General features: G+C 34.0%; 1 protein-coding gene across 8 annotated transcripts in view; it reads left to right on the forward strand.

Annotated features, from left to right (window-relative positions):
* Positions 1-22,143, forward strand: part of Ca-alpha1D (Ca[2+]-channel protein alpha[[1]] subunit D) — a 401,670-nt gene that overhangs the window by 234,947 nt on the left and 144,580 nt on the right. The window lies entirely within an intron of this gene.

Consider the following 22,143-nt stretch of genomic DNA (forward strand, 5'->3'; position numbering starts at 1 on the left):
CATGTCCTAGCCATCTCAACCTTTCTCTCATTATAACCCTAGAAAGCGGGACGAACCACACTTTTCGTACATCCTACTGTTTAAAATACGGTCAGTCAGCCGGGTATCCACAACAATCCGTAGGCAATTTCTCTGGAAAACATCTAGCAAATCTTCATCCGTTTTTCAGAGCCCCATGCTTCAAAACCATATTTGACCACCGTCATCACTGTAGCTTCCGATATTCTAATCTTGGTTTGCATACTTCTTGGTTTGCACTAATCTTGGTTTGCATATCTTCTTATCTTCCAAACTTTTTCACCGCGAAAAAACATACTGAGCCATGGCTATTCTATATATGACAAACAAGAAAAATAGTAATAAAATTAAATAGGAAAGAAGAACGAGAGTATTGTCAGCCAGTTAGCAGAAAAGAAGTGAAAATGACAGGAACAGATATTTTGTCAAGGACTTCCGCCCAGTCCTCTTCAATCCTCAAAAAAAAAGAAGGAAAACTAATCTTTTGAAGTAACTCTTAGCAGAGCAGAAGAAAGACTGGATCAAACAAACCAAGCCAGAATAAACGAAGGACTATTCACCAATTAGATTTGGCATGAATTTTCTGCTTATTGATGGACTTAGCTTTTCTTCTAATCTAATCAAATAGTTCGTAGTAACGAACTGTAAGTAAGGAGCGACTCGGCTCATTAGTAACCGAAATTCAAAAACACAGAATCTTGACATCAATAAATACATCAAAAGAACCAGCTTTTTATGGTGATTACAAATATATAAGATTTGTCAAGTTTAGTGTTACCCATCAAAAGCTACGAGCCTGAGAAATTTTGCCTGATTTTTGATGTATAAACACCCCTTAAAATTCAAGAAATCTTAGAAGTCCCACCATGTCTTACTTTCTTTTTTAATAAATAAAAATAACAAGTTTTTTTAACTGAAAGTAAGGAGCGACATTTAAACTTAAAACGAACAGAAATTATTCCGTGTATGCAAGGGGCTGTCCCCTTTTCATTACCTCGCTCTTTACGCTTAAGTTTTTATTGTTTTAAAAAATAAAGTTGTGTGACAGATTCAAACTTTAGCGTAAAGGGCGAGGTATTGAAGAGGGGACAGCCCCATTCATATACGAATAATTTCTGTTCGTTTTAAGTTTTAATGTCGCTCCTTACTTTCAGTTAAAAAAAATTATTTTTTATTTAATTTCCTAATGAACATTTTTGAATTAATGCAGGTTTGATTTTGGCTCACCGTACATGAATAATTAAAACGAAATTTGCATATTAATTTTACTTTTTCGGCTAAATGTCTTTCTCGAAATTTTGTTCTGACGTAACTTACGAATTAACTTACGGAGCAAATTTCTTTTCTCATATGTTTTACAGTTTATATTATGGAATCTGCCCCCTTGTCAGTGTTTTGATTTTCCTCATAAATTTCGAATTGTGTTCGAATCACAAACCCCTGGATCACAAAGGTCAGATAATTATACAACTTAGATTTTTTGAAAGTACTAAAAAAAACTTTAGCGAAAAGCAAGAGGTATTGACTAGGGGGCAAATCCCCTCATTTACGTAATAATTTCTATTTGTTTTAAGTTTTAATGTTGTTCCTTACCTTCAGTTGGAAAACACTTGTTTTATTATTTAATTTCTGATCGTTTCTTAAATAATGTTGGGAAATCCGGGGCCCCCTTCATAGAAATGTCCCTTCCCCCAAGGAAACATCCTCCATGGAAGGATCCTCCCCAGTACCCCCCTTCACCGACACCCCCCCATCAGAACAAAATCCCTCCTGAAACGTCTTTATGCTTCCCATTAACCAATACTACATGTAAACAATGGACAAAGTTTATAACTTCCAGCCCTTCCCATGAAAACTGTGCGGGATTAAGTCATTCTTAAAGACATATTTATTAGATTTTCGTCTATACTGAACAAAATGGGTATCTCAAAATTTTGATTGGGTAACTTTGGGAAAAAATAGAGTGCGGGAAGGGAGCCAACTTGCCCTCCAATTTTGTTGCCACTTAGAAGGGGCATTAGAACTTTTAATTTCCGTTCAAATGAGCCCTCTTACGATATTCTAATACTACTGGATCGATACTATCACCCCTGGGAAAAAAATAAATAAAAAAAATAAAATAAACACGCATCCGTGATATTTCTTCTGACAAAAACTACAAAATTCCACATTTTTTCAGATAGGAGCTTTAAACTTCCGCAACAGGGTTTTGTGATACGCTGAATCTGACTGTGTGATTTTCATTAAAGTTCAATGATTTTTTGGGGGTGTTTGCCCCTTTTTTCGAAAATAAGGCAAATTTTCTCAGGCGTATAACTTTTGATGGGTAAATTTAAACTTAATGAAACTTATATATTTTAAATTAGCATAAAAATCTAATTCTATTGATGTATCTATGGATATCAAAATTCCGGTTTTTAGAGTTTCGGTTACTATTTAGCTGGGTCGCTCCTTACTTACAGTTCGTTACCACGAACTGTTTGATCATGACGGCAGCGGTTTGATCGTGACGGCAGCGTGAGTTGTAAAATGTTATTTCGAAATAATAACAAATGGAATTGTCCAGTTTTCGTGATTTTCGAGCCGGTGTCAACCTCTGCTGGGAACCCTGCAGCCCTGCCTTATCAAGTTATTTGTAGTCTATACAGCTATAATTTTGGGGAAGTTTGTAGCTTGCTACAGGAAAATCGCCGTTTTATTTTAAAAATTCAGCTCGAATATCCAAGCTCAAGGATCCCACTGAGAAGTGTTAAGCTTTCAGCTCCTAAATGTTCTTGCTAAATTGTTTTAAAAAAAATGACAATTCAAAGTGTTCTGTTACTTTGAATTATGTCAAAAATGTATCCAAGATTGGTTTAGTATTGCTGTCAATGTCCTTTTTTTTAATTTTGTAAGGGTTACTCCACGATGAAAATCTTTTTTGAGGGGTACAGGATTTGAAAAAGGTTGGGAACCACTGACCTAGAGATACAAACTCTGCAGATTTTACTTTTGGTTAGTGTTGTAAAATTACCGTAAAATAAAAGCTCGGCAAGTAAAATGAATTTCACTCGGTAAGTGAAGGAGTTGCCCCGTAGCTACATGACCAGTTGAGTATTTCTTTTTAATCATCACTTTCAACTTTTAAGGAAATATTTTCCTTAAATATTATTTAATAATATTTATAGAAAGCCGGATTGAAATAAAATGACACTGATACCCTTACTTACCATTAATTAAAAAAAAAGGTTTCTGAGAGAAGTAAAGAGTGAAGTTGAAACTTAAAACGGACAAAAATATTGCTTCACAGCCTATCTAATATATGTCAATAAACTAGTACAAATAAACCAACTAATTGTGTTACCCTATGGTTTTAGGATTATAGAAAACTAGCGCTTTACTGAAAACACAAAAGTTAAGTATAAAAAACAGGAATAATAAATTAGGAGTCAAAAATGAGCACACAGCCTGACAAAAACAAACTTGTTTATAAAGCTTTTCATAGTCTTACACCAGTTGTAACTTCAGTAACTTTCAGTATACAATTTAAATTATCTTAAAAATATAACCGTAAAATTAAATATTTTTTTTTAATCACCGCGAAGTAATTGAACAGCATACAGAAATATTGGATTGATTTATTAGGTAACATTTTAGTGCCAGCTATAATACCAATAGTGAGTAGTATACGGTCTGAAATTGTAAGAACTATGCTTTAGTATTACTTGAAATAAAGATCAAATAAGATATACTATGCAATCTGGAAATCCGATTATTTCTCTCTATACAACAGTGAATTTCAAGCTATGATACAAATTCTAAAGGTAGTATATAGCCTAATACCATCAAGATGGCTTTACTTCTAACTTGTATACAAACTGATCATGACAGGTCCTTTTCAGAATCAAAACGATAGCAAATCATTGAACTGAGCCATTGTGCAGAAGTGACACCAAATTAAATGTAAAAAATAAATAAAGCAACAATCCTAAAATGAATCGTTGCTTTATCTTAAAAGGGATTTCGCTCTTTACTTCCCTCAGAAAAACTTTGTTTTTTTAAATTAATCTTTGTTCGTTTTTTATTGAAATTTAATGTAGAAACAACGCTGCCGTGATCTTTTTTATTTATACGGAAAAATGTCTATTTGCTTTAAGTTTTAATGTCACTCCTTAGTTTCAGTTGAAAACTTATTTTTAATATAATTTCTAATTATCACCGATCTAGGGGAGATGAGACACCTCTAAGAAATACTGCAAACAACCTTGACAACTAAGAAAAATTGTCAGTCTATAACATAAAAGTTCATTATACATACTTCACTAAACAATACATGTTTTTCAGGAACGTTTGTTTTTTGATGAGGAAAAAGCTGTTTTTACTCCGCCGATTTTGCCTGTAAAAGCCATAACAAAGACACTGCTTTATAAATCACCTACTGACTAGCAGAAACTAGAAGGCTATTGTACAAAAGAGAGCTGCTAAAGGACTCATTTAAAAGCTTACATTCATATCTAATCGCTTTTTATGAATTTGACTTGATAGCACATTCCCATAACGTGCACTTTCGGTTGTCTCCCCTTTTTTTAAATGAAGAAAGCGCCTATTCCAATGAAATGACCAAAAAATGTGGTTTTTCAAAACCTAGGCAGGAGCAAAAAACCAAAGGGGTAAGGACGTCACTCCCCCTCAATTACCGCCGTTAGAACTAGCACACAGGCTTCATCACAGAGTGAAGTTTGAAGGATCAATTCAAAACTGTTGATCATTCAAGGTTAATTTTTGGTAGATTTTCAGTAGAAACGTTTTTAGTTTTTGATAATTTTTTTCGCAATATTTTTTTTTCTTTTGGGATGCGTAGGCGATGTATGAAACTTGACTAGAGAGTCTAGAGGGGGAGTATATGTGAGGCGTTTTATAAACCAAAAACCGAAGTGGCAAGGACGTCCCTTCCCCTCAATTGCCGCCGTTAGAACTAGCACACAGGCTTCATCGCAGAGTGAAGTTTGAAGGTTCAATTCCAAAATTTGGACCGTAATTATTGTAATGGTACCGTTTTATGATTTCCAACTCTTCCACTTAAGAAGTGGTACCAAAGTGCCGTTTTTAGTGCTATATGGCACTTTTGGATAGTAAAATTGATCAAAAGCACGTAGATATGAGTAATAGGTTTAAAATGAGGCTTCCTGGGATATACTTTAAAATATGAATGCTCCACATCTGCAAAATAGTGGATTATCTGAAAAGTAATCATAAAAAGGCACAATACATGATTGAAAAAAAAATTCAAGCTGGTATCAAAAGCATGATAATATAATTTGAAGTCCAGCGCTGTATTAACAGAACCACGCCTCTAATAATGTAATTTAATATATTGGTATTTTTAGGACTTTTATTTCGTAGCTTATTAAGGGGACCTGGAGGAGGAATTTGTGGGAGGTGTTCTTGCAAACCTCCAGTTAAGGGTTTTGGACCATAATTGTTACAATTCCTGTTTTTTGCTTCCAAGGTTTTCCACTTAAGAACTGGAACCAAAAGTGGTGTTTTCAGTGCTATATCTCACTCACGAACGGTAGAATCGAAAAAAAAAATATAAATATGAGCAAAAGTTTTCAAATGAGCCATTAAACTCTAAAAAGTTCTAGTGGCCCACTAGTCCTAGCTTTTCCACTTGAGACATGACACCAAAAGTACCGTTTTAAGTGCCATTTGAAACTTGCTGAGGGTGGAATTAATGGGAAGAAAGTAGACATGACCAATATTTTTTACATGAGCTATCAAAAATCTATCTAACATATTCTGGTAGCCCGCTATCCCCAACCCTCGAGAAACGGCATTAAAAGTGCCTTTTTTCGTGCCATATGACACTTGCAGACGATGGAATTTACATAAACCACGTACATATGAGAAATAGCTTTTGAATGACTACTTAAGCATCTCTCTATGATGTTCTAGTAGCCCGCTAGGCCTGGAAAAAAATAAGAAGAAAAGAAGACCGTTTTAACATTTTTTTACTTTTAGTTACTTTGGGATGTGGTTCCTTCCTTACTAGGTTGCATATAATCCTTCAACCATGACAGAGTTCTTTGCAAATTCTCCCCAGAAACTAGCTAAAATTGAAATCTGTGAAATCTAATAGATCGTAGAATTAAAAAAACAAAACAAAAAAAAAACTAGTAAATATAAGCAATAGCTTTTAATTGAGCCATTAAACATAAATATAAGATGGTGTGGTAGCCTGCTAATGTTTCAGTAGCTTACTGATGAGCCGACGAGTTATGAAACTTACTATGGGGGTTGGAAGGGGGAGTGTACGGCAGGGGTTCGTGTAAACTTCCAGTTAAGGGTTCTGGAACATAACTATTACAATAGAACTTGTTTTGTACTTCAGTGCTTTTCTAATTGAGAAGTGGTACCAAAAGTGTTGTTTTCGGTGCTATATCGCACATAAGAATGGTAAAATTGGTAAAAAGAAAAAAAAACACGTATGTATAAGCAATAGCTTTCAAATGAGCCATTAAACATTACTCTTAAAAGTTCTGCTAGCCCAATAGCCCCAGCTTTTCCACTTGAGACACGGCATCAAAAGTGCCGTTTTTAGTGCCATTTGGAACTTACTGATTGTTAAATTTATAAGAAAGATGCAGATGTAAGCAATATCTTTTATATGAGCTGAGATAGATCTGTCTACGATGTTCTGCTAGCCCACTAGTGTCTACCCTTAATAGACAACACAGAAAGTTTTGTTGGAGCGTTACGTGGCACTTTCAGATGGCAGAACTGATAAAAAGAACAAAGATATGAGATATTGCTTTTGAATGAGATATTCAGCATCTCTCTATGATGTTCTGGTAGCCCGCTAGGCCTGTTGAAAAAAAAAGAAAAGAAAAGGGATACAGATCAATGCTTCCCATGCAAAAAAGTGGTTTTCCTCGTTGTTCAAGGAGGGGGGCTGTAATTCCCCAATAGTAAGTTTTCGACTATGTTGAATCCAATGGTATACTTTTCATTTTGATTTGGCACCATTTTCGAGGAGTTTTAGGCTTTTTTTCGAAATCACCGCAAATTTCTTTTCGTAATAAAATTTCATTTTTAAGACGAAACGAAATAATAGTCACCATTCCTGGTTCAGTGTCAGATGACAAATTTTATTTTCACTAGGCAGTTTTTTACAAAACGTATTTTGTAACTTTTGGTTACTATGGGCTGTGGTTCGCTCTTTATTAGGTTGCAGCTACCGCTGGAACCATGATGCGAGTGAGCAAAACGGGTATTTTCTCATCCTAATGACTGAATGATAGTGTGTTACCTGATATCCTATTTAAGTATGAAAGACTGTCCATGGTAATACAGTGTAACTAAACCAAAAAAATTTGATTTTATTCACCGGAAAAGTCTGAACAATCCATTGATTATTCAATAAACTAACATAAATGTAACGTTCTTAGGACTGTAATATAAAAAGTAGCTTTTTGAATATAACGTATCAAAATGGTACGAACAAAAATAGTACTGAGGCGCCAATCTAAGAGAGGGGTGATAGGACATTACAGTGTCAATCTAATAGAGAGGGGTGATAGGACATTACTGTGTCAATATAAGATAGAGGGGTGATAGGACATTACTCTTTCAATCTAAGAGAGAGGGGTGATAGGAAATTACTGTGTCAATCTAAGAGAGAGGGCTGATAGGACATTACTGTAGTAATCTATGAGAGAAGGGTGATAGGACATTACTGTAGTAATATAAGAGAGAGGGGTAGTAGGACATTACTGTAGTAATAAGCGGGCAGGTGGGAGATTACTGTAGTAATATAAGAGAGAGGGCAGATGGAAGATTGCTGTGTCAATCTAAGAGAGCGGGGTCCTATCCTTTTTGCATATATTAATATCTCCGAGCGGACAGTACCCCTTATTGTGTCAATGAAAGGAAGCAGACGGTACTCCCTTACTATGTCAATGAAAGAGAGCGGACAGGTGGGACATTACTGTGTCAATGAAAGGTAGCGGGCAGGTGGGACATTACTGTATTAATCTAAGAGACAATACAGGTAAAAAAAAAATCCATATTATCTTTTATACATGCATCATAAAAAAATCACCACGTCTAAAGTCATATCTTTGGTTGTTTTTTTTTATGTTGTAATTATAATCAACATACCATGAAAATTCGTGCTGTTCACAGTACAATGATTTTTATATTAACATTTCATGTTTCTGTTAAAGTCATGACTGTTTTCATACATCGATGATTGTTTTCCTGGTATGGTTAAACGAAATTGATGGTTACGAAATTCTAGGCAAAATGTTAGGCGTGGTTTTTTATGTTTCCCCTTGAACACAGGTATAAAAACTCTGATGACGAGTTATTTTCTCAGTTCAAAAACAATCCTTAGAAATCCTTGGATATCAAGTAGTGAGGTGATTATGAGCATAAACCATCAAGGACCGTAAGCAATATTGACCCTAACCACCAAGGACCTCAAACTCAGAAGCCTCCTCATACCCCCAACCTCCAAGGGTCCCCCTCCCCCCCCCCAATTTTTTTTACAATACTTTTTATTCGCGCTTGAGACACAGAAGGGCTCCCAACTCCCCCGAACTTTTTGCCCCCCCCATTTTTTTAAATACTTTTTTGCACGCTTGAGACACAGAAGGGGCCCCCCCACCCTCCACCCAACTTTTTGGCTCCCCCCCCCCCCAATATATAATTTCAGATCAAGTTCTTTTCTTAATATTCCTCCTAAACTTATTTTATAAGTTGAAGTACTCATCTTTTTCACTCCCAACATTACTTTACGACTTTTTGCATACCCCAACACCAAGCAATACTTTTAAAAGGCTTTATTATATCTTTCAGAACAAGTTCTTTTCTTAATGTCCTTCCTAAACAAAATTTACAACTTTAAGTACTCATCCTTATCACCCACAACTTTACTTTACGAATTTTTGAATACTCCAACACCAAGCAATACTTTTAAAAATGCTTTATTATATCTTTCCAGAACAAGGTCTTTTCTTAATATCCCTCTTAAACCAATTTTACAAGTTTAAGTACTCATCCTTTTCACCCACAACTTTACTTTACGAATTTTTGAATACCCCAACACCAAGCAATACTTTTCAAAAGGCTTTATTATATTTTTTCAGAACAAGGTCTTTTCTTAATATCCCTCCTAAACCCATTTTAAAAGTTCAAGTACTCATCTTTTTACTCCAAACATTACTTTACGACTTTTTTGCATACCCCAACACCAAGCAATACCTTTCAACAAGCTTTATTATATCTTTTCAGAACAAGGTCTTTTCGTAATATCCCTCCTAAGCCCATTTTACAAGTTGAAGTACTCATCTTTTTCACCCACAACTTTACTTTACGACTTTTGGCATACCCCAACATCAAGCAATACCTTTCAAAAGGCTTTATTATATTATTTCAGGACAAGGTTTTTTTTAATATCCCTCCTAAACCCATTTTACAAGTTGAAGTACTCATCTTTTTTACTCCCAACATTACTTTACGACTATTGTGCCCCGCACAACATCAAGCAAGGGTCCACTTCAGTTCAGATTTTTCCCCAAAGACATAAACTTGAAGTTATCCTCCAAATTTTTTGTACAAGATAGAAAAGTAATACATTGATCGTGAATATTTCACCATAAAGATAAGGAGCTCCACTTTAATTCTGAGATTTTCCCCAAAGACATAAATAAATTTAGTGCTATGTTCTAAATTTTAGCGTAGAAGATAGGAAAAGTTATCCCCCTCCCCCATACTTTTTAGCCCCCCCCCCCATTTTTGTAAAAACTTTTTTCGCGTGCTTGAGACACAGAAGGGCCCACCCCCTCCACCCAAATTTTTGGCTCCATCCCCAATATATCATTTCAGATCAAGTTCTCTTCTTAATATTCCTCCTAAACTTATTTTATAAGTTGAAGTACTCATCTTTTTGACACCCAACAATACTTTATGACTTTTTTGCATACCCCAACACCAAGCAATACTTTTCAAAAGGCTTTATTATATCTTTTCAGAACAAGTTCTTTTCTTAATGTCTCTCCTAAATCAATTTTACAAGTTGAAGTACTTATCTTTTTCACTCACAACTTTACCTTACGACTTTTTGCACATCCCAACACCAAGCTATACTTTTCAAAAGGCTTTATTATATTATTTCAGAACAAGTTCTTTTCTTAATATCCCTCCTAAACCCATTTTACAAGTTGAATTACTCATCTTTTTCATTCCCAACATTGCTTTACGACTTTTTGCATACCCCAACACCAAGCAATACTTTTAAAAGGCTTTATTATATCTTTCAAGAACAAGCTCTTTTCGTAATATCCCTCCTAAACCAATTTTACAAGTTGAAGTAATCATCCTTTTCACCCACAACTTTACTTTACGACTTTTTGTATACCCTAACATCAAGCAATACTTTTCAAAAGGCTTTATTTTAATATTTCAGAACAAGGTCTTTTCTTAATATACCTCCTAAACCCATTTTACAAGTTGAAGTACTCATCTTTTCACTCCCAACATTGCATTACGACTTTTTTGCATACCACAACATCATGCAAATTCAGAATCGAAGTATCTACGGTAAAATTTAGAACAGAACTTTAAATTTTTCATCTCTTTGAGAAAAACCAGAACTGAAGTGGAAAAATTAGAAGAGAACTTGAACTTTACTTCATTTCAGTGAGAAAATTTAGAATTAAAGTGGAACTTTTTATCTTCATGGAAAATATTCACATCTAAGGTATAACTTTTTCTATCTTCTACGCAATATTTAGAACAGATCTTTCAATTTTTCCTCTCTTTGAGAAAAATCAGAACTGAAGTGGAACCTTTTTATTTTCATGGAAAAAAATTAGAATCGATCTGTAACTATTTAGAACAGAACTTTCAATTTTTTCTTGTCTGAGAAAATTCAGAGTTGAAGTGGAACTTTTTTATTTTCATGGAAAAAATTAGAATTGATCTGTAACTAATTTCCTTTTCATTGAGAAAATTCTGAAGAGTTTTTGAACTTGTCTTCACTTCATTAAGAAAATTTAGAATTAAAGTGAAACTTTTTATTTTCATCGAAAATATACACAATCATAATATAGCTTTTCCTATCTTCTATGGACAAATTTAGAACAGAACTTTAAATTTTTATGCCTTTTGAGATATTAAGAACTGAAGTGGAAGCTTTTTTTTTCATTTTCTATAGTAAAATTCAGAATTGAGCTAACTTTTTCTCTTCTTTAAAAAGATTCACAAAAGAACTTGAACATTTTGCACTTCTTTGAGAAAACTCAAAATTAAAGTGTATCTCCTTATCGTCATGGCGAATATTCACGATCAAAGTATAACTTTTTTCTATCTTCTACGAAAAATTTTGGAACAGAACTTTAAATTTTTCATCTCTTTGAGACAAATCGGAATTAAAATTAAGAAAATTCAGAATTAAAGTCAAACTTTTTATTTTCATAGAAAATATTCACAATCATAGTATAACTTTTCCCATCTTCTATCGAAAAATTTAGAACAGAACTTTAAATTTTCTATGTCTTTAAGAAATTAAGAACTGAAGTGGAAGCTTTTTCATTTTCTTTGGTAAAATTCAGAATTGAGCCAACTTTTTCTCTTCTTTAAGAAAATTCGGAAGAGAACTTGAACATTTTTACACTTCTTCGAGAAAACTCAAATTAAATTGTAGCTCCTTATCGTCATGGCGAATATTCATGATCAAAGTATAACTTTTTTTCTATCCTCTATGAAAAATTTGGAACAGAACTTTAAATTTTTTCATCTCTTTGAGAAAAATCGGAACTGAAATTAAGAAAATTTTGAATTAAAGTGAAACGTTTTATCTTCATGGAAAATATTCACAGTCATAGTATAACTTTTTCTATCTTCTATGTAAAAATTTAGAACAGAACTTTAAATTTTTTTGTCTTTGAGAAATTAAGAACAGAAGTGAAAGTTTTTTTTCATTTTCTTTGGTAAATTTCAGAATGGAGCTAACTTTTTCTCTTTTTTAAGAAAATTCAGAAGAGAACTTGAACATTTTACACTTCTTCGAGAAAACTCCGAATTAAAGTAGAGCTCCTTATCTTCATAGCGAATATTCACGATCAACGTATAACTTTTTTCTATCTTCTATGAAAAATTTTGAACAGAACTTGAAGTTTTCTTCACTTCTTTGAGAAAATATATAATTAAAGCTGAACTTTTTCTCTTCTTGGAGGAAAAATTCAGAATCGATGTATCTAGGGTAAAATTTAGAACAGAACTTTAAATTTTTTCATCTCTTAGAGACAAATCGGAACAGAAATTATAAAAATTTAGAATTAGAGGGAAACTTTTTATCTTCATGGAAAATATATATAATCATAGTATAACGTTTCCTATCTTCCACGGAAAAATTTAGAACAGAACTTCAAATTTTTTATGTCATTTGAGAAATTAAGAACTGAAGTGGAACCTTTTTATTTCTTGACAAAAATAGAATTGATCTGTAAGTTCTTTGGTGAAATTCAGAATTGAGCTAACTTTTCACAATCAATGTATAACTTTTTTGTATCTCTTATGAAAAATTTGGAACAGAACTTTAAATTTTTAATCTCTTTGAGAAAAATCAGAACTGAAGCTGAACCTTTTTATATTTTTTGAAAAAAAATAGAATTGATCTGTATCTAATTTCTTTTTCATTGAGAAAATTTAGAAGAGAACTTGAGCTTTTCTTCACTTCGCTGAGAAAATTTAGAATTAAAGTGGAACTTTTTATCTTCATGGAAAATATTCACGACTATGGTATTACTTTTTCTATCTTCTACGGAAAAATTTAGAATAGAACTTTAAATTTTGTCATGTCTTTGGGAAATTAAGAACTGAAGTGGAAGCTTTTTATTTTCTCTGGAGAAATTAGAATTGAAGTGTAAGTTCTTTGGTAAAATTCAGAATTGAGCTAATTTTTCACGATCAAAGTATAACTTTTTCTATCTTCTATGAAAAATTTGGAACAGTACTTTAAATCTTCATCTCTTTGAGAAAAATCTGAACTGAAGTGGAAAATTTTTATTTTCTCTGGAAAAAATAGAATTGATCTGTAACTTATTTCTTTTCATAGAGAAAATTCAGAAGAGAACTTGAACTTTTCTTCACTTCATTGAGAAAATTAGAATTAGAATGGAACTTCTTATCTACATGGAAAATATTCACAATCACAGTATAACTTTTCCTATCTTTTACGCTAAAATTTAGAATAGAGCTTTAAATGCTTTTATGACTTTTGGAAAAATCTCAGAATTAAAGTGGAGCTCCTTATCTTCATGGTGAAATATTCACGATCAATGTATAACTTTTTCTATCTTCTACAAAAAATTTGGTGGATAACTTTAAATTTATGTCTTTGGGGGAAAATCTGAAGTGAAGTGAAACCTTGCATGATGTTATGGTATGCAAAAATGTCGTAATGTAATGTTGGGAGTGAAAAGATGAGTAATTCAACTTGTAAAATGGGCTTAGGAGGGACATTAAGAAAATACCTTGTTCTGAAATAATATAATAAAGCCTTTTGAAAAGTTTTGCTTGATGTTGCGGTATGCAAAAAGTCGTTAAGTAAAGTTGTCGGTGAAAAGGATGAGTACTTCAACTTGTAAAATCGGCTTAGGAGGGATATTAGGAAAAGACCTTGTTCTGAAAAGATATAATACAGCCTTTTGAAAGGTATTGCTTGGTGTTGGGGTATGCAAAAAAGTCGTAAAGTAATGTTGGTAGTGAACAAGATGAGTATTTCAACTTGTAAAATGTGTTTTGGAGGGATATTAAGAAAAGACCTTGTTCTGAAATAATATAATAAAGCCTTTTGAAAAGTTATGCTTGGTGTTGGGGTATTCAAAAAGTCGTAAAGTAAAGTTTTGGGTGAAAAGGATGAGAACTTCAACTTGTAAAATTGGTTTAGGAGGGATATTAAGAAAAGAACTTGTTCTGAAAAGATATAATAAAGCCTTTTGAAAAGTATTGCTTGGTGTTGGGGTATGCAAAAAAGTCGTAAAGTATTGTTAGGGGTGAAAAAGATGAGTACTTCAACTTATAAAATAATTTTAGGAGGAATATTAAGAAGATAACTGGATCTGAAATGATATATTAGGGGGGGGGAGCCAAAAAGTTGGGTGGAGGGAGGGGGCCTTCTTTGTCTCAAGCGTGCAAAAAAAGTTTTAAAAAGAATGGGGGGGTTAAAAAGTTGGGGGGGGGATAACTTTTCCTTTATTCTACGCTAGAATTTAGAACATAGCTTTAAATTTTTTATGTCTGGGAAAAATCTCAGAATTAATATGGAGCTCCTTATCTTCATGGTGAAATATTCACGATCGATGAATAACTTTTTCTATCTTCTACAAAAAAATTGGAGGAGAAGTTTAAATTTATGTCTTTGGGGAAAAATCTGAACTGAAGTGGAACCTTGCTTGATGTTGTGGTATGCAAAAAAGTCGTAAAGTAATGTTGGGAGTGAAAAAGATGAGTACTTCAACCTGTAAAATGGGTTTAGGAGAGATATTAAGAAAAGACCTTGTTCTGAAATAATATAATAAAGCCTTTTGAAAAGTATTGCTTGATGTTAGGGTATGCAAAAAGTCGTAAAGTAAAGTTGTGGGTGAAAAAGATGAGTACTTCAACTTGTAAAATGGGTTTAGGAGGGATATTACGAAAAGACCTTGTTCTTAAAAGATATAATAAAACCTTTCGAAAGGTATTGCTTGGTGTTGGGGTATGAAAAAAAGTCGTAAAGTAATGTTGGGAGTGAAAAAGATGAGTACTTCAACTTTTAAAATGGGCTTAGGAGGGATATTAAGAAAAGGCCCTATTCTGAAATAATATAATAAAGCCTTTTGAAAAGTATTGCTTTGTGTTGGGGAATTCAAAAAGTCGTAAAGTAAAGTTGTGTGTGAAAAGGATGAGTCCTTAAACTTGAAAAATTAGATTAGGAGGGACATTAAGAAATGAACTTGTTCTGGAAAGATATAATAAAGTCTTATGGAAAGTATTGCTTGGTGTTGGGGTATGCAAAAAGTCGTAAAGTATTGTTGGGAGTGAAAAAGGTGAGTAATTCAACTTATAAAATAAGTTTAGGAGGAATATTAAGAAGAGAACTTGATCTGAAATGATATATTGGGGGGAGCCATAAAGTTGGGTGGAGGGTGGTGGGGCCCTTCTGTATCTCAAGCGTGCAAAAACAGTATAAAAAAAATGGGGAGGGGGCCAAAAAGTTTGGGGGAGTGGGTAGCCCTTCTGTGTCTCAAGCGTGCAAATAAGTATTAAAAAGATTGGGGTAAAAAATTTGGGGGGGGGGGGAGGGGGGGCTTTCTCTATCTCAGTCGCACAAAAAAAAGTATTGTAAAAAAAATGGGGATGGGAGGGGGCCAAAAAATTGGGGGGGGGGGAGGGGGCCCCTTGGAGGTTGGAGGTATGGGGAGGCTTCTGAGGTTGAGGTCCTTGGTGGTTAGGGTCAATGTTGCTTACGGTCCTTGATGGTTTTTTGAGTATTTTTGAGTATTTTGAGCATTCAAAATCACCTCACTACTTGTTTTCCAAGGATTTCTTAGGATTGTTTTTTGAACTGAGAAAATAAGTCGTCAGCAGAGTTTTTATACCCGTGTTCAAGGCGAAACATAAAAAAACACGCCTAACATATTGCCTAGAATTTCGTAACCATCTCTAAGGGGGGGGGTTGATTTGCCAATTCTAATGGGGGAATTTTATATGGGTCTTACTAGTGAGGTTATATAAATTTTATACCATAGTTAGCGGGGGACCTTCGTGTGGCGAGGGATTAAACAGAGGGTCAATCGCGGAACATATGTTAGTGGCCATACAGAGTCAAAATCCGATTGCAAGGATTCAGGCTGGTTAGAGAGCGGTTGGAGACACCAAAACTAATTATCTTGAACTACTAAAACGAGTAGATAAAATTAAGAAAGTAATGTATTTATTTTTACTCATATTTGATACAAAACTGGATCAGGAATATCGGATAATCTGCGCTTCAAATTACTGTCATAGGCACTTTGATAAAGTTATACACTGAGATATATATTCCAACGCGGGTCTTATTTAAAATACAATTTCAAAATTGGACAAAATTGGAAGGACTCATATAACATTGTCAATAAATTGATAATGGGTTGATATTAGATTCACTTTAAACTTATATATGTTTGGTCAAGAACTCTCAGAAAACTCTTCTAGACTGACTCAAAATTGCCAAGTCCTAAGTAACTATACTATCTGATTTCGCCAGCGGTTACATTCAGGCGTTGCTAAAAAGTATATTACGTTGGACCTATTGGTAAAATAGCATGTCCTATATTCTTTTTGGACGAGGAATATACCAATTGGCTATTTTAACTTTCACGTAATTTATGGCTATCAGATTGACATTTAAGAATTTTTCCTGACAAACAAAGTTTTGTTTTACATTGTTTATGTTCTACTTTGCATAATTTATAGCTATAAGATTGACATTTCTGAATTTTTTCTGTTGAACAAAAGTCTGGTTTACCATTGTTTATTCTACTTTGTATCTTTTTCTATTAGTGAAATACTGTTTCGCCATTGGCTACTTTGTTTGCACATGCGGATGTTGTTCAATACTTAAAGACATCGGTCTTTTGCACCTGCGATATTGGCGCCGGAAATTTTATTCAAACCAAGAATTTAAAGATTAACTATAAGATATATGACTGTAAGGCTGACGTCTCAGAATTCTTTCTGTCTACAAAAGTTTTGTATTAAAATTGGTGGTGTTTTATTTTACGTAATTTATAGCTATTGGATAGCGAAATCCTTCCTTAGTCACAGCAAACAGTCTTTCGGAATTTCCCTTATTTTAGCCATTTTAATTGATACTCAGAATAATAAGTTCCATAGTAAGGACCCGAAGTAGGCCTTTGCCTCTTAATTAAGCAGATTGCACGCCACAAATTCCGTGTCCTTTAACTTAGCGTTCTATTAGAAAATATTGTCTCAATTAATAACTCGAGGGAGGGCTTTCTACTTCTCGGATTTTTATCCCGTTACATATAATCCTTCCCATTGTTAACGATGTCCTCATCGTTGTGTTTACTACTTTTCTTTTTCTTTTTTGAATTTTGATCCCGTTTTATCATTGTTAATTTTAAAAAATTGAAACTTATTATTTGAATTAACTTATATTTAGTAAGACGTATATATATTTTTTTTAACATTCCTGATTGCTTGATGTGACTACATATATGAAATCATTACTTAAAGATCCATCACCTATTCAATCTATTTGGCGAAAGGGCCAAAGAGTTTCTACTGACTAATGCATTTGATTATATGATTAAGTATGTAAAAATTACTTTCCTCCACCTAACATTGAAAATACCTCCACCTGATATGCAAGTAATTCTATATGATTCAATTGTCTTGCTTTTGATACTACAATTACTCTACTACCTGATATGATATAAATAATGAAATTACACCTTCACTCTTTCTGACTCGTCAGGTGGAAATATATAATATTTCCACCTGACGCTTTACTGTTCTACAACCTGATATAATAAAAATAATTAAATTATGCGTTCCTTATTTCTAATTCTACATATTTCTTCTACCTGACGCTTTACGTATACTGTAAGCAACTGACTTCTAAGAGCATCTTATTACATCTAAATTTTTAACACACCAATACATATAAATTAAAATAACTCGCAGGGAAACGAATTTGACAAATTAATAGGTTTTAACTTAATATCTGATTGCAACACTGAATAATGTAGCTTGCACTTGTTTCATCTACTTTATGAAAAGTTTCTCAATATTCATTAAAGTTACATGTTAAATACATAAGACTTCACACTTACTTCATCATTCTACGTGTCTATAATACTCACATAAGTTGTCCCTTTATTTTGGGCTTCCATTGAATTAATTACTGAGTTGGCTAATTGTTTATGGTTTGTCTTCATGGTGTTTCACTTTTTGGCACTTATTGCTTGGGATAAGCATTTAAAATGTTCATAAATATGACTTCTCGCACAAAATTGTCCGTGCGTGGTTTGTCACATCATATACGAGGGGTTGGTGTTATAGAGTCGTTGATATTTTTAAAAGGTACAAATATATTTGGGAAATAATTACAGGGGATGGGTATCTTGATAACTGGGCTAGGCATCTCTTCTGACCACTTCTATCCTTGGGAAAATCTAATACGCTTACAGTTTATGTTTCCCGTAAATTGCTCACGTTCAGCCCTTCTTTTATTTGGATAACGGGCTGTGTTACGACATATAAGGGTAATTATGGTTGGATCAAAATTTGATCTTAGGGTCTGGGTTCGACGCATTGTCTTTGATTCCTGATTTGATGATACGCAATCATAGAGGGCTTAATCACTGGGATTATAATTACAATAGCTTGGTTGGGTCTCTTCTCTGAAAATTTTATTTTGGGAAGGTTTAGCACGTACAGTTTATATTTCCCACAAAATTGTTCATGTTTGGCTCTTCTTTTCATGGAGGATGGTATGTTTTTTGCAACATCTAATAATGATTGGGTAGGGTCATGACTTAAACTTGGAATTTTTTGTCCACATATTGTCTTTGACTCGGGGTTTAAGATACATAATTATTGAGGGATTAAACTTCAGGATTATTCCTGGTCCTTGGTATTTAATGTTTGGGACCTTGCCATCTAAGGATAGTTTTTTTTTGACGGATTTTTATGCATTTTTACGACATGACTGGTCGGGGTGGCTCTCTAGATAATCATCGATTCAGATATATATGTATATATGGTTTTTTGTTTGTTTGACGATATTGTTTGAGGTAGTGTTACCTGGTACTAGGTTTTGGTAACTTGGATTGTCATCAGGGTATTGTCTTCATGGATTTACTTAGTGAGTACTTATCGTTGGTTGACGGATGATGAGAGTAGATGCTATTACCTTGTATCTGTGTTGCGTGCTGGTATACCATGATTGAATTTCCACTGATTACTCCACTTCCTAGAATACAAATATCTAGGCAAAATCATATGCTCCTTACAATCACGTAGGTTAAAACACATAAGGCAATAGTACGTAATTTATAGAATATTGTAAAGGGACTATTATTTGAAGTAATAGTCGTGATTAATCACACTAACAATATCAAATTAATATGGATAACGTTAAATTTAAAGATAAGATAAATAAAGGCAATTCTTATGCTTTTTTTGCATATTGCCGCGACACTGGATTACTGTGAGACAAGCTCAGTAATAATAAGAAAAATGACTGAGTATAAAAAAATAACACAATACAAAAACTTCAAGAATAATACTTATATATATACATATATTTAACACATATTTCACCTTAATATATCTTAAATGTTCCTTAACATTTAACTACTTTTGCATTTACTTTTCAACTATCTAATTACACTTGAGGTAGGTTACATGGTTTTATGAGAGGTCTTGATTTACTATAAATTTTCAAGCCTTTACTGTTTACAGGCGTCCATGCCACCTATGAAATGCATATTTTATCTTTATAGCTGCAAGGGCTAACGTAAACAATAATTAGAGGGGTGGGACTGGACATGGCACGAATGAGGACCTCTGCACTCATTCGCTCGATCATGTCCTCCCTTTTTTTTTTGGCTTAAGGGTTATCAGGGAGTTCCGGGATTAGGTTTTGCATCTCACTCGACTCGATGTGATCTGTTCTTGATCTTTTTCTGTGTGTTCTAATAATTTTTCCATAATTCAGGGTTAAAAACTTTTTCATAGCCAGAGAAATCATGAACAAGAAGCCTATTGTCAGGAGCATGTTCCACCAAAAATTTGGTGAGAATAGTCCGTACCTACTCTCTACATACGTCAATCTTTGGTCTTCATTAGTGAATAGGGGAATTTGGGAGTCTAAAGCTTCTCTTATTTTTGTAAGCGGTAAAGTTCCCTTGACATTCTCTATTTTTGACCATATTGTGGCCTTTACTTCATCGTTATTAATATTTGGAATGGTGTACGATAATTTAACTGGTTTGAAATTAATTACCTTGGGGCTTATTATACTCGTACTTGTGGTTATCAATTGTGTTTTCACCGTAGCTTCCCTGGTTACTAATTCACATCCTTGTTTTATGGTTACTGTCCTTACGTCCTGTAGTGGTAATTCGGTTATGTAACTTGTATCAATTCTTTTTGTGTTATTATAAGATGGTAAGGTCTCAATTGTTTCTTTTGGGACAGAAAATAGCCACAGATCATTTCTAAGATGAATAAATATCTCTCGTTTTTAACTTCCTACTAACGCTTCGCACGAATTGGGAATTTCTTCCTGTTGGGTTTCTTTTAAAAATATATATAACATACAGGATCCGGATTTCACGTTGTAAATAGGCAGGGTTAGCTGACATACTAGATTTTTAAATTCTAACATTCCTTAAGGTTCCGTGATTTTGTCAAGGCATATTTCCTTCTATCTTGATCGACTAGAAAGTATTCCGCTTCGGGTGTGATAGTCATAAATGAATTAATTTTGCCTATATTGGCTGAAAAACGTAGAAATTTTATATAAGTCGTATATGGATTGCTGATTTATTAATGAAATTGTTACTACTGCAAATAGGTTGGAAGGGTCTACCAGGTCGTAGGATAAGGTTCCTCCAGTAAGGACAAATAACGCGAATTCAAATTTGCTAACATCAGTTGCTAGGCTAAGTAACGACATCGTCACTATGTCGAGTGACACCATGGTGAGACTCGACTCTGATATCACACGGTCCACCTCATTCTTCCAGTAATTCATTATATTTACTGTCTTTGAGATTTTGTTTGAAATTGCCTCAATTTTATCCCTCTGATAGTTAGCTATGCTGGCTTGTATTTTTTGGACATGTAAGGTCACGTTCATTGCGTTATTTAGTTTTCTTACGTTTTCCCTTAGGATTTCCAGGTCTTCTTCAGTTGATAGCCCAAATAAGTGTGAAGCCAATTCTCCTACAATTGGTATTAGACTAGCAGATCTGCGGTATTTGCTTTTTCGAAAGAATACCTTGAAGATTCTCTTGGTACTTTGCTTTAACTTTTGTATTTCTGTATTTAACAATTCGAATAATGCTTGTAGTCTCTGCTTGTACAATATTAAGAAGGATTGGTGACTTGATACTCTTAGGGTATTTTTCTCATTTAGTCCAGGTAATGATTCGACGTAGTCTTTGGTTGGCTCGTCGGCCATTGCCAGTCTGGCACACGTATATTTGCCGTCAATTGTCCAACATTTCTCGGGTACGTATTCTTCTGTTTTCTTATTCTCTGAGTTTTTCTTCTTGTTATTAGTATCATACCCTTGAACTACTATAGTTCGCGTCTCGGTATGCATTATTGGGATTCTTGCTCTTGCTTGTATAAATATTTTGCCGAAGGAATGGGTATGCGTAGCTTTTTGTCAGTTCGACCATGTCCATTTTCTGAATACTGTTGCTTTCAGATAAGTCAGAGCGATTAATTTTGTTTGTGTATCACCATCGAGTTTGATTGGTGCTGGAACCGTATTTGTTGTGATTGTCGATAGTGAGGATTGAATTTCTTCGGTTCGTATCCTAGGTGTGGGTGTGGTTGTCGTGATATCTTTCCTTCTTCATGGCTTGTCGATATTTTCCTTTTTTCGTTTTGGTGATATTTTCTTAGTAACGTTACTCGCGGTATGATCTTGCCACAGTTGCTTAAGGTATGTCCATATACTTGGTAATTCATCCAACATGGCGTAATTCCCATCATAGAGCTTATTTTTCCTGGAAGTAGTTACGGAAGAGCTCGTGGTGGATCTTATAGTAGTACGTTCACTTCTAGAATCATCCACTTTACCTAACGCTCTTCTTCTTCGGGTTTCTCTGTTGTTATTTCCTAGAGCCTTATCAATTTCTGCCATTTTCTTTTCAAAGTCATCTACTATGAATTTTGATTTTAGTTTAGGAATAATGGGGGGTAGATCTCCTCTATTTTCTTCGTTGTGCATGTCTTTGGTTGATTGCAAGCTGTTGTCCGGTCTTAAGAATCGGAATATATAGTCCTTCAGTTCATTAGTATTTTTCTCTAGTCTCATTACTTGTTGGAACAAGGTTTCGAACGGTTTGGAATCCA

The sequence above is a fragment of the Artemia sp. Qi Xiang Cuo genome, chromosome 21, assembly GCF_049724085.1.
Source record: "Artemia sp. Qi Xiang Cuo chromosome 21, ASM4972408v1, whole genome shotgun sequence".
NCBI classification, from domain to species: Eukaryota; Metazoa; Arthropoda; class Branchiopoda; order Anostraca; family Artemiidae; genus Artemia; species Artemia sp. Qi Xiang Cuo.